The sequence below is a fragment of the Dendrobates tinctorius genome, unplaced genomic scaffold (assembly GCF_039654945.1).
Source record: "Dendrobates tinctorius isolate UK_male_01 unplaced genomic scaffold, ASM3965494v1 ptg000126l, whole genome shotgun sequence".
NCBI lineage: Eukaryota > Metazoa > Chordata > Amphibia > Anura > Dendrobatidae > Dendrobates > Dendrobates tinctorius.
The window spans coordinates 13143131-13157180 of record NW_027361794.1 but is presented as its reverse complement, the minus strand read 5'-3'; the positions used below and the strand labels follow the sequence as shown (position 1 = coordinate 13157180).

General features: G+C 49.9%; 1 pseudogene; it reads left to right on the top strand.

Moving 5' to 3' along the window:
* LOC141047308 (uncharacterized) overlaps positions 1–14050 on the top strand; it is a 442763-nt pseudogene that overhangs the window by 350772 nt on the left and 77941 nt on the right.

The window sequence follows — 14050 nt, the reverse complement described above, 5'->3', positions numbered from 1 at the left end:
ATGTAAATTACAGACGCCTCTCATCTTTTTAAGTGGTGGAACTTGCACTATTGCTGACTGACTAAATACTTTTTTGCCCCACTGTATATGGGGCACATAGGTGACATTACTAATATATGGGGGCACATAGGTGGCATTACTAATATATGGGGTAAATAGATGACATTACTAATATATGGGGGCACATAGGTGACATTACTAATATATAGGGTCACATAGGTGGCATTACTAATATATAGGTGCACACTTGGGACATTAATACTATGTAGGGGCACATAGAAGGAATTATGGCCACCTGAAGGCAGGGCTGCCACTAGGAATTTTGGGGCCCCATACTGGCAAAATTTTTGGGTCCCCTTGAGACTCTCCCCAGTTCAAACTCCACATCTCAAACCTTCCACAGTCCCATCGCCCGCTCATCTTCTGCACCACATCCTCACCAATCTGATATTAACAGTTCCCAACAGACACCAGATCACATACATGGAGAGTAGCTTTTGTTTTGGCCAAAAGAATTTTTAATCCGCCACCACCACGACAAGGTAGACTTTTTTGGCCGGGCCCTACTCTACTCTAACCTATTAAACATTTCTTAAAATATCCAATACTCTGTTTAGGTATATTTTTATTTATTTTTCCTTAAGGGAATGAGTCACATATATTTTTTGTAATAACTATTAATACCACATACTAGGGTCAAAAACAGTCACCCCATGACCAGACCATATATTACCACCACCTAATGACTGAATAATACCACATACAAGGAACAAATACTTCCATATCATTACCAGATCACATATTACCATCACATAGTGATCAAATAATACCACATACAGGGAGAAATATTAAAAAAATCACAACACTAATAAAATTATACACAGGAATTCTGTATATAATGTTAGTGTACAGGCAATACAGCGATCACCAGTGACATTATACACAGGAGCTCTGTATATAGTGTACAGGTAATACAGTGACGTCTCTAGCTGAAGTCCTTCATCTTTGTTTTTCTTTTTCATGCAGCGCAGACCGCCATTATTTCTTCCAGCCAGGACTCATCTCTGCATAAAATAACACATAGTTACCTAGAGCACAGCTTTCCGAGCACATTCTCCACTTTTTCCCTTTCTTCTACACTACACATCTGAATACAGACGTGCACCCCCCATTAATATATAATTAGTTATTATCTAATCCACCATTCCAAATATAATTTATAATCCACCTCTAAACCCCTACCAACTATAGCCATTTTCCCCACCTAATATATACCGTACATTAATTAGCCCCTGTACTCTTTCCCCAATTCATTACCAGTCACAGCATCCTCAATTCCCCCCACTATGTGCCTCCTGCTCCCCCGATTCATTATATTTACATGCCACTTCCACCCCAATTCATTGTTATGTCTTCTCTCTCCCATCCTCTATTCAATATCAGCTACTCTCCCCCACATTCAATACATCATTTACTCCCACCACCCTCATTACTCCCATCACCCTCCATTATTTGCAGCACCCCATCCATCACTTGCAGCCCTTCTTTATCATTTTCAGCACCAGTCCATCATTTGCAGCACCCTCGCCATCATTTACAGCCCCCCTCCATCATTTGCAGCATCCCCATCTTTTCTAGCCCCCTCCATCATTTGCAGCCCCCTCCAACATGTGCAGCACCCCTCCATGTGCAGCCCCCTCCATCATGTGCAGCCCCCTCCATCATGTGCAGCCTCCCTCCACTGTGGTATGCTTGCAGGAACGCGGGATTCAGTGACGAGCAGGAGGCAGAGCAAGAGTTAGGTGTTTTAGCAAGAATAAAAGTAGCAGTTTATGCTCCTTGCAGGGAGCACGGGGGTTAAACAACGGTATATGGTACACAGACAATATACAATAAACACTTTGCAGAGAGAAGAGTGATAAAAAAAAACGTGTTAACTTATCAGTCCGTAGCTCCTAGATGGGGATGTTGGAAGAGTCCTCGATGGCAGCGTAGGTGGCGCGAGATGGCGTTGAAACGGTCTCGGATGAAGTTACAGCACAGTCTCTGTACTGACACGGTACTCCTAGGTTGTTCCCGGTGAACACCCTCTGTCCTGGTACACGGCGGAGAACGGGTGGAGCACTCTGACACTGAGTGCATAGTGTGAGGTCCTGGGGCGGAGGCCACAGACTCACCTTCACATTCAGAGTAGTGAAGGGGCCCAGTGGTGGATGATGTGCCAGACCTAGTCAGGGACACCGACCTGCGAGGGCATCTGAGGACTACCGTTTGAGGTAATAGGCATGAGGAGGCCCACAGTCAGCATGTGTGGGAGATGGGCAGTCAACCTGGCTGGATGTTGTGTCTGGCAGAGCGGAGATGGAGTCAACCTTCTCCCTCAGGGTAAGCTCTGCTCAGGCCAAAAGCCTTGAATGTGAGTTCCCTTTTATATCTGACCCGCCCCTTAAAGTCAGATGCTCAGGTCTGTCCAGGTCAGAAAGGCTTCCCCCAGCAATGATGGTGACAGACCCGACAGTTCCAGCCCAGAGACGTGTGAAGTAGCCCTAGCCCAGTCTATCTTCCTACATTCCCCCACTCCTTTTGCTCGCCAATCCTAGGGTTAGGATTTTTGAGAGACAAATGAGTTTTTCCTTGTCTTTAGAACTTCTTGTTGCCAAATAAATTGTTCCTGTTCATAACGATCAGGGGGTTTGCCAGCAGTTGTTCGTTCAGAGCATCGTAGGGTGGACGGCGTAGTGGAATCCACTGGAGTGGTGGAATCTGACTGGTCTAAAGAAAACCAGGGTTGGTCAGTACTCTCTGAATCCCGTTCTTTGGGAGCCTTGGCTCTCACAACAACATTCTCCTCATTCTCTTCTTCAGATGCTGCAGGTACTGGCTTTGGGGGCAACTTCTTCTTCGACCCGTACTGGATCTCTTGAAAGACAAGGTCGGAGCATATTGCGATGCACTATCCGAGTGGGAGAGCTCTCTTCCCCCTCTTTTTGGATCTCATACATAGTCCCCTCGGAATTGACTTGCCGCTTAACCCGGTATAGAACCTTCTCCCAGTGATGTTCCAATTTGTGTCGTGGACGCCTTTCTCTTAACAAAACACGGTCTCCCCTCCTGCAGATCCGCTGCTCACGGCGGGGTTCTTACAGCATATTCTAACTCTCGTAGATGAGTTTGTACAAATCTATGCAATGTCTGTAGGTGATGATGATGTTCCCAGATCCATGAGGGTACCCGAGCTCATGAGTCTTCTTCTTCTGGGTCCAACTCTAATTCAGTGATACTTTTTCCGGCTCGGCCTAAAAAGGAGATAGTAGGGCATGTGCCCTATGGTTCGGTGCACTAGATTATTGTACACCCAGACTAGTTATGAAACATATTCAGGCCTTCGGGCTTTTCAGTCCTCTTCTAGGGTTCTCAACATTTTTATGAGTTCGGGTAAACCGTTCACAGGCGCCATTTCCCAGGGGATGGTACGGAGTGATCCGTGATTTGTCTATTCGATATATCCGATGTAATTCTTCCATTACTTTTCCTAGAGAACAGGCTTCCTGGTCTGAGTGGATCCGTTTAGGACAGCCATAGACTTGAATAGTTTTTACAGATCGCATATGATACTTACTCTGCAGTTTGATCTCATGTGGGAGTGATGACAGCAAATTTAGTGAAATGGTCTATCACTAAGAAGTGTTCGTATCCCTGGTGGGCCGGCCTGATGGTTAAATAGTCTATAATCAATAGTTCTAAGGGAGCAGATGTCACTATGGTTTGTGTGGGGGCTCTCTCTTCTGGTGGTTAAGGTTAAGGTAACTCAAAGAAGGCAAGCTCTACAAGATTCTTACACTGCCCCCTTTAGCCGTGGATGATAAATGAAACGCGGCAACCATTGAAAAGTCATGTCTGACCCAAAATGTGCTCCTTCCTCATGGACTTCAGTGGAGATCTCAGACAACAAGCTTTCCGGGACTACGACCTGCCAGGCAGCTCCCGGCTCCGACTGCAGTTGTACTTTCCGATAGAGTAAGCCATTCTTCATCTGCAGACATTCCCACTGGCAAAGAATCCGTAAAGTCTCTGGACTCAGGACTGTTTTTGTCAGCAAGGCTAGAGAGTCTCTTTGAAGTTACCCACTGCCTCAGCAGAGCAAGATCTCCATCCTTTTGTTGTAGCCAGACCCATTCATCCAGAGACCACCCCACAATGCCTTCTTTGATCTGTGCATGGCTACCCATAGTTGTTCTAGGGCTCACAGCTTTGCGTTCTCTAGATGTGCTAGGGGGTTGTTGTCAGTGCGTACGAGAACTTCTGACCAGAAAAATACTCTGCGAACCTCTCCGTCCCTCTCAGTCATGGCCCACACCAACGCTAGCACCTCTAACTTGAAGAAACTGTAATTGTCCTGATTAAGTTCGGAATCGTGAAGAGATCGACTGGCGTAAGCGATCACCCTCTCTCTTCCATCTTGTATCTGTGACAATACAGCCTCAAGTCCATGCAGACTCCCGTCAGTGTGGAGCATGAATGGTTTGGCAAAGTCCGCATACGCCAACACGGGTGCTTCGGTCAATGCTTTTTTTAGTTCCTGGAAGGCTTCCTCCTGAGGTTCTTTCCAATGGATGTTCCAGTTCTTTAAGCCGGAAGGCGCCCCTCTCATTAGTTCTAGCAGCGGTCAGGCTCGACAGGCAAAGTTTTTCACGAAATGGCGGTAATACCCAGTCAGTCCCAGAAATGCATGAACATCCTTCACGGTCTCCGGAGTGGGCCAATCCTGTATCAGTGCGATCTTCTCTCGGGAGGGCTTCATCCCTTCTGCAGACACCACGTGCCCCAAGTACTCGATTTGTGTGCGAAATAGATGACATTTTTGAGTCTTCACCTTCAGCCCGTGTTTCTGCAAGCGACTCAACACTTGTTCTAGGCGTTGTAGGTGCACCTTGAACGAAGCCTCGTAGACTATGATATCTTCTGGGTAAAGGAGTGTGGCTTCAAAATTTAGATTTCCCAGACATCTTTCCATAAGTCGCTGAAAAGTACCTGGGGCATTGGCCAGGCCGAATGGCATGCGGTTGAACTCAAATAGGCCCATAGCTAAGATGAATGCGGTCTTGGCACGATCCCGTTCCGACATCGGTACTTGCCAATAACCACTGGCGAGATCTAGCGTGGAAAAGAATTTGGTCCTTCCTAGTGCTGACAGGGATTCCTCAATCTGGGTGAGAGGATAATTGTCTTTTTTTACGGTACAAGCGTTTAACTTCCGATAATCTACACAAAAACGCAAGGTGCCATCTATCTTCCGTGCCAGCACTATCAGGGCAGCCAAGGGGCTTTGGCTTTCCCGAATAACGCTGTTCTGTAGCATCTGCCCCAGCATAAGTGGCGCCCCTGGGGGGTTCAGTCGCCACAGAGGTACTGCACCTCCTCCTGAGGTGTGGTACCCGACCATTCAGGTAAGGTGGAGACACCTGACCACACTCCAACACCTGCATCCCACACAACACAGTAGTGTAGCAAAGCACCCTTTGGTGGCTCCCTGATTGAAACACGAAGCGTGCTGGGAGGCGGGTGGAGTTTAGTTGGCACCAAAAGAGTGGGAGGAGTTTAGGATTTGGCAGTCTGACAGTCAGTGGAAGAGTGAATATCCCCTAAGTGGGATGGATGAAGGAAGTGCTGCAGCCGACCTCAGTGACCTGGGTCCGCTGGCACAGGAAAGAGACATTGATGGAAAGCCTGACTCTCTCCATAAGAAGGATTAGTACAGAATGTAAGGAGAGGACTAAGGATTAGGGTTAGAGCAGAACCCTTCCCAAGTTCACAGTGCAAGGCCGGGGTCCAGTCCCCGAGGTTGTATGGATACTAATGGTCCTGCGACAGACACCGGAGGAATAGAAATTGTCACCACTTTATTCCCACACATGACTTGAGGGCACAACAGCAACGATATTGAGCCGGGACTTGGTAGCAAGGAGTCCCCGAAGCAGGCTACAGCTGTCTGCCGTACAAGTAGAGTTCATAGGAACATCTGATAGGAGGAACTCCAGTGTAACTCAGTACTGAGAGTACTTCACTATAGGCACAAAAGGGAGACGTTCAGAAAAGGCACATATGTTGGCGGAGTGTTGGAAGGGAATATTTCATCTTGCCTGGAAGTTGGCTGAGCCCCTGACCTGGAGGACACGGCACCGAGGCGGGCACCTGTATGCTCAACAGACTGTGAGTAAAGCTTTGGAACTACATGCCCTGGTGTCCTCTGCTTATTACTGCACCAACCCACTCAGCACTGCTACATCTCGGTGCCAGACACTACACGCTCTCCCTTAACACCTATCTTCTTCATCTACTGTGCCCTGGGACTACAGCCCTACCTGTGGAGGGCTACACCATCATTGCTGCACCACACCATCTGTCCCAGAGGATCTGTCTGCAGCGTCGGCTTAACATCTTCATATCCGAACACCACAGGTGGCGTCACAAATCATTCACTCATAAACTTTATTCCATCACCCTTGACCCCCCCTTTTACAATGGACGCCCAGGGCCACGGACCGGGTCACAGCTACCGTAACATCTCCCATTGAAACCCACCGGGCCCGGCTCCGAGTACCCCACGGCCCTGGCACGGGGCGATCCATTACTTGGCGTCACGAACAGGATGACGAAGCCCAGTGCCACCGGGTTCTGTGTGCCTGAATTTTATTGGACTTAAACGTTGTTGAGAATGTGCAGAATAACCAAATTGATAGACTGTAAAATGGACTCTCAAAATGGCCGCCGGAACGGTAAAGAAGGGCGTGACAACATGGGTGGTCCTAAGAAAAGACCGCGAACTGTCCTGGGCCTCCCCTGCCTGAACTTCTATGCAACTGCAACATGGCCCCCCCCCCCGAGGGGTTCAGAAACTAGCCTGGTATGGAGGAGTAGGAAGAAGACGCCACCCCCAGAAGGAGGAGCGACAGCCGGTGGTGGGAAAAGAGCCCAAGAAGGAGGAAGAACGCCAGAACGCCATGATGGAAGAAGGAGGGAGGCCCGAACAGCGCAAGGAGGTTGAGCTGAACCTCCCCGGCGCATCGGCTGAAGGCTCCGATCCGACTTCCACAATGAACCGCCAGATGCTGGAGGATGAGATTGCTCAGCTGACCAACCGTCTGCAGTTGAGACAGGAGGCGCTCTGGATTATGAACTGGCAGCACGCCCGGGAGGGGCCTAAACCGTCGGTACCTCGACCACCGGTACCCTCACCATCGGTACCCGCCGCGCTGCTATATCACCGGTACCTTTACCCTCTGTACCTGTTGCTGCTACACAAGATTTCCCTCAGGCAGCACCTGTGCCCTATCACCGGCGGCGCCTGTCTCCATCTCCGCGCTGCAATTACCGCAGAGCGCGGCCTGTCATGAGGAGTTCCCTGGAGGCCTGGAGGCTGAAGCGGAGGAAGTTAAACTCCTGCCTGGACCTGACGCGGCTGCGCAGGTCCCACCAGAGACCCCTGCGGACCCGGAGCCGCCATCTGCTCCACCGCCACCTCCGACAGCTGCCTGGACTATTCTGGTGGATGTTCCAGCTATTGACTGCCGTCCCAAACCTGCACCGGAGCATTGCCAAGAGGCCCCAGGTATTTCTGCTGCCCCTGCACCTGGGAAGGCCTCAGGGTGTACAGCTGCTGCAGCGTCCGGACAGGTCGTGCTAGAGCTGGTCTGGGACCGGGATTCTAAACCCTGGGGGGAAACTTCTGAGCCCCTGGCAGTAGTGCCCCTGTCCACGGTGGGTAGGGGTCGGCCCAAGAGGTGGAGAAGGAAGAAGAGGAATTCTATTGCCAGCAGACCCTCCACCAGCTGGCAGCAGAGCAGAGAGAACGGGAGCAGCGGAGGTTGGCAGTGCTAGGCCCTGATATGGACAGAAAGGAGAAGGTTCGTGCCGGTCACTACGGACCCCGGGACTCAGCAGGATGGGGTCAGGTCCTGAATGTTACCCAGGAGTGGGGGTTTGGTTTTATCTTGGACCCCCAGAGGATCTCTGACCACTTCTTTAGCAGGAGGGATGTTGAGTCTCACCTCCAAAGGGGACACCCTGCTCGAGACCTGCAACCGGGAGAGAATGTAACTTTCACCCGACATGAGGGGCTCCGTGGCTGGTACGCCATGAACGTGCGCCGCATACCAGAGGATTTCATTGCAGCCTACAAAAAGGAACATGATTACGTTCCCCCGGCAGGAATACCTCCTACGGTAGTGATTACATCTGCCAAGGCCAGGCAGATAACATCTACCCCAATCCCACACCCTATGGTACAAATAGCTAAACCCGCTGTACCTCATGCAGCAATCCCACAAACTGCCACCACCTCTTATGTGAATCCACAATCAGCAAAAAGAGGATGTCCCGCAGTTCTCCCCTGGAAGCAGCCCAAGTGACCCGCTTCCACCACCCCAGGAGGGGACCAACATTAATAATAACTAACTAACTGTTACCCAGGAGGGTATATGCACTGTTATGCTTTTTTCATTTTTTCTTTTCATTTTTGGTTTTGGTTCATCATGTTGTTCTAGTTTGCCTAGTTTCCTTGGCAGCCTTTTATACTTGAACTGTGAGATCATGGACAATGAATGATCCGGAACTGTCCTGTACATAGTTGCACCTCTTTAGGTGCCCTTTCTTGGTTTTACATAGACCTGTTTTAATGAGGACATTTCAAGACATCTTGGCTCGATCAATGTCTACTTGCACTTAATAATGATGTCTAGCATTTTGATAGAGAAAGTAAATAGTGATAGTATTTAATAAAGAGAACAGATCTTATATAGGAATAGTGAATGTTTTGCAGAGTATAGACTCATGTTAATGCGTGAATAAAGATGAAAATTTGAATGAAAATGCAGGTGACGAACCAGGCGTCAGCGGTTGTCACCTAGGGTTTAGAAGTCTAGAAGTAATAGAAAATGTGTTAAATGATAATACTTGAACTGGTAGCTAGTTTACTGCCAATAGCACTTTGATTAGGTACTATATTTCAACAGATAGTTAAATTGTTTGCAACGTTTAAGAGTCAGTGCCTCCCATATTGGGAAGTTTAGATAAGCATTGCTAATTAAGCATTCAAACATTTTTTTGTATGTTCCTTTGTTTGTCTAACTTTGCTTCACTTGCAGCCCGTGGACGAGCTGTGTTTAACGGGGGGGTATGTGGCGCCCCTGGGGGGGTCAGTCGCCACAGCGATACTGCACCTCCTCCTGAGGTGTGGTACCCCACGATTCAGGCAAGGTGGAGACACCTGACCACACTCCAACGCCTGCATCCCACACAACACAGTAGTGTAGCAAAGCACCCTTTGGTGGCTCCCTGCTTGGAACATGAAGCGTGCTAGGAGGCGGGTGGAGTTTAGTTGGCACCAAAAGAGTGGGAGGAGTTTAGGATTTGGCAGTCTGACAGAGTCAGTGGAAGAGTGAAGATCCCCTAAGTGGGATGGATGAAGGAAGTGCTGCAGCCGACCTCAGTGACCTGGGTCCACTGGCACAGGAAAGAGACATTGATGGAAAGCCTGACTCTCTCCATAAGAAGGAAGGATTAGTACAGAACGTAAGGAGAGGAGGAATAAGGATTAGGGTTAGGGCAGAACCCCTCCCAAGTTCACAGCGCAAGGCCGGGGTCCGGTCCCCGAGGTTGTATGGATACTAATGGTCCTGCGACAGAAACCGGAGGAATAGAAGTTGTCACCACTTTATTCCCACACAAGACTTGAGGGCACAACAGCAACGATAGTGAGCCGGGACTTGGTAGCAAGGAGTCCCCGAAGCAGGCTACAGTTGTCTGCCATACAAGTAGAGTTCATAGGTACATCTGATAGGAGGAACTCCAGTGTAACTCAGTACTGAGAGTACTTCACTATAGGCGCAAAAGGGAGACGTTCAGAAAAGGCACATATGTTGGCAGAGTGTTGGAAGGGAATACTTAATCTTGCCTGGAAGTTGGCTGGGCCCCTGACTTGGAGGACACGGCACCGAGGCGGGCACCTGTATGCTCAACAGACTGAGTAAAGCTTTGGAACTACATGCACTGGTGTCCTCTGCTTATTACTGCGCCAACCCACTCAGCACTGCCACATCTCGGTGCCAGACACTACACGCTCTCCCTTAACACCTATCTTCTTCATCTACTGTGCCCTGGGAGGGTTACACCATCATTGCTGCACCACACCATCTGTCCCAGAGGATCTGTCTGCAGCGTTGGCTTAACATGTAAATTGCCGAACACCACAGGTGGCATCACAAATCATTCACTCATACACTTTATTCCATCACCCTTAACCCCCCTTTTACAATGGACGCCCAGGGCCACGGACCGGGTCACAGCTACCATGACATCTCCCATTTAAACCCACCGGACCCGGCTCCGAGTACCCCACGGCCCTGGCACGGGGCGATCCACATGCTCTTTACTTCTTGACATAACTGAAGGGGAATTTGCAAATACTGCTTTCTTATGGGTGCCACATTTTGTCGGTATCTTGTATGTAATAGCCGTGGTGCAGCCAAAATTCGCCTGCGTGTCGAGCAAACACATCTTTATACCTTCCCAAGAGGACTTCCACCTGTAATATCTGACCCGTTATACGCTCAGTCAACTCGGCTAGCATTTGTTCCAGGATCACTCGTCCTTCTTGGATATGCTGAGGTTCTATCTGCTGCTGGGAGTTTACCGACATAGTCCAGTGGTCCCCTGATGAACTTTGAGCTGTACCGACTGAGACGGCAGAATTTCTTCATACAGGCTCATGACCCGGGCCACTTCACTTCTGGGACCGACGGTAATATCCTGATCTTCCAGATTCACGCAACGTATAAGCACAGCCAGCATACGGGCCACCAAGAATCCGGCGGGCAGTTTTTCAGAGAAGGATGGCTACACCTGTATCTCCACTCCCTCCAGAGGGATGCGAGCTCGGACGGGCAGAGTGAGCACCGTTTGTCCGGGGGGGGGGGGGGCAGTATGATTTTGGAAGAAAAAGGCACTATCACTTTTCCAAGTACTCCCCCGTCCTGATACAACTCTTGGGCTTGCGCTGCCCGTATTAACTGTTGGAAAATCTTCCTCTGAGGAGTGTGTGGGCTCCACTGCTTCAGAGTCTCATTGGTGGGCTCGTGAATGAGACTTCCAAATTCCTTTAAGACGTTCATTCCCAGGGTGACAGCTTGTCCATTGCTCACTTCCCCCTGTGTCAACACCACACCCATCCATCCAAGGTCTTTGCCACAGATAGAGATCTGCATCCACGCTACTCCTTCAACCGGAATAGGCAGTTGGTTAGCAGCCATCAATTTTATTACAAGGCCTCACTCGGGTCGTCTGGCTTCAGGAAAATTTCACCTAAAATAGGCTTCCAGCATTGTGGTCACCTGGGAGCCTGTGTCGACTAGACAGCACACTGCACGACCTTCAAACTCAGCCCAGACCATAGGGCAAGAAGACACCAAATTTGCAGGACTTCCACTACTCCCTCGCATCTGCTCTGACTCCGGGCGGAATCCACCCAGCTCGTAGCCCTTTAGTTTACTGGTCGACGGGTCTGGGTCCCACTGTGGCACATACACTCCCGTGCAAAGTGTCCACTCTCACCACAATTGAAGCACATGAGAGGTCTCTGTGGGTGGAGCATTCTGGAATCCTGACGGGACCTTCCCTGGCCCCGGAAGCATTTGCAGCCTCTGACTTCTTCCTGACCTCAACTAATTCTCCTTTTATATTTTGGAGCTCCTTCCTCATTTCTTCCACCTATTGGGGTTCAGCAATAACACTCACGGACACTTTCACGCTCTGGACCTTCCCCGCCGAGACCGTCAACCCCTGCGCCTGTTCTGTTCTGTTCTGTTTCTGAAAAAGTCAAACGGGGGTTCATCCGCACACGCTTGCGCAAGGCCTCTTTGGTCAGGATGTCCCACAAGCCTGTCACTAAAAGGTCTTGCAGCATTATGTCGGTTGGCCCTAAACCCACGCCATCTTTTCGTACAATCACAGCATGAAACTCCTGCAAAGCATTCATATATTGCGTTACACTCTCCCCTCCCTCAGCATGCGGCTGAAGAGATGTGTCCTCAATTCCCCTACGTCCGTGGGGTCTCCGTGGGTTTTTTCTAATATCTGAAGTACTTTGTTAAAGGTATCACGCTCCCTGGGGGCCCTTAACATAACCGAAACTCAGGCCTCCCTATCTAATGACATAATAGCAACCTCGGGGTTCATGGCAGGAGTCAAGGGGTGCATGCTCATCATGCCCCATATGCGCTCAGTCCAGGTCCATAACATGGTGTTATTACTAGTAAATTTGGGCAAATTAGACAGCATCGCCCCAAGTGAGATACTGGACCTGGGGCCACCCCCAACTGCTTGGTCTGCCACCTCCGTGCTGTTACTGCATCCTGCTGACTACACCAAGTGTGGTATTCTAGCAGGAACGCCGCATGCAGTGACCAGCAGGAGAAAGAGCAAGAGTTAATAGGTGTTTTATGCAAGAATAAAAGTAGCAGTTTATGCTCCTTGCAGGGAGCACGGGGGTTAAACAGCGGTAAACGGTACACAGACAATGTACAATAAACACTTTGCAGAGAGAAGAGTGAACAAATAAAACATGTTAACTTATCAGTCGTAGCTCCTAGATGGGGGATGTTGGAAGAGTCCTCGATGGCGGCGTAGGTGGCACGAGACGGCGTTGAAACGGTCCCAGATGAAGTTACAGCACAGTCTCTGTACTGAAGCGGTGCTCCTAGGCTGTTCCCGGCTAAAACTCTCAGTCCTGGTACACGGTGGAGAATGGGTGGAGCACTCGGACACTGAGTGCGTAGTGTGAGGTTCGGGGGCGGAGGCCACAGAGGCGCCTTCACATTCAGAGTACTCTGAATGTGAAGGGGTCCAGCGGAGGATGGTGTGCCGGACCTAGTCGGGGACACCGGCCTGCGAGGACATCTGAGGACTACCATCTGAGGTAATAGGCGGTCAGGAGGTGCACAGTCAGCGTGCGTGAGGGAGCATGGGCAGTCAACCTAGTTGGATGCTGCGTCTGGCAGAGCAGAGAAGAGGTCAGCCTTCTTCCTCAGGGTAAGCTTTGCTCCTGCCAAAAGCCCCGAATGCGCGCGCTTCACCCCCTTTATATCTGACCCACCCCTTAAAGTCAGATGCTCAGGTCTGTCCAGGTCAGAAAGGCTCCCCCCCAGCAATGATGGTGACAGACCCGACAGTTCCAGCCCAGAGACGCGTGAAGTAGTCCCAGCCCAGTCTGTCTTCCTACATCATCATTTGCAGCCCCCCTCCATCATTTGCAGCCCCCCTCCATCATTTGCAGCCCCCCTCCATCATTTGCATACACATTAGACCTTACAACCTACACAACATGGGCCTCACTCTGATTACTCAAAGTCAAAATAAGAATGGGTGCCTCAAGTCAGACTAGAGAAAACAAGCAGCAAGACTGGGCACAGAACTTCACCAGGTCAAGTAAAAGCTACGTGGCACACTTGATAATAACTGCAGTGCGGTATAATACGGCCAGCAATCAGAAAAACAATCATACAGTAAAATACTAGAGAGACATAAAGTTACATTGGGAGGGAACAATAACATAAAGTGCCTAAATGCGTATACACACATTCCCAAACCACGAACTAAGCCATGGCTGCCATGATAAATGTGCATATAAACTCTACAATATCTGTAATGTGACCAAGCTGCTGTGGCCCACCCCGATGCGCGTTTCACCTATTCTTCCGGGAGGGCGGAGAGAGTCAGAGCTGCGCAGCCATTAAGGTAAGACAGCCATACACAGCTCCGAGAGAGCTTCCAGGCCCGACGTGTGCGCCACAGACTTGCAGCGCATTAGTGCACGATGGGGCCCGATGAGCAGAAGCACAAGAGGGGGGCCCGCGACCCCTGTGTGCTGCTCATCATCGGGCCCCATACAGCAGTAAGGGCAGTAATAGGGGAATATTATCATGTGGGGGAAGACGGGAGAATTATTACAGTGGCCGGGACAAAGGGGAGGACATTACTGTCTGGAGGCAAAGAGGAA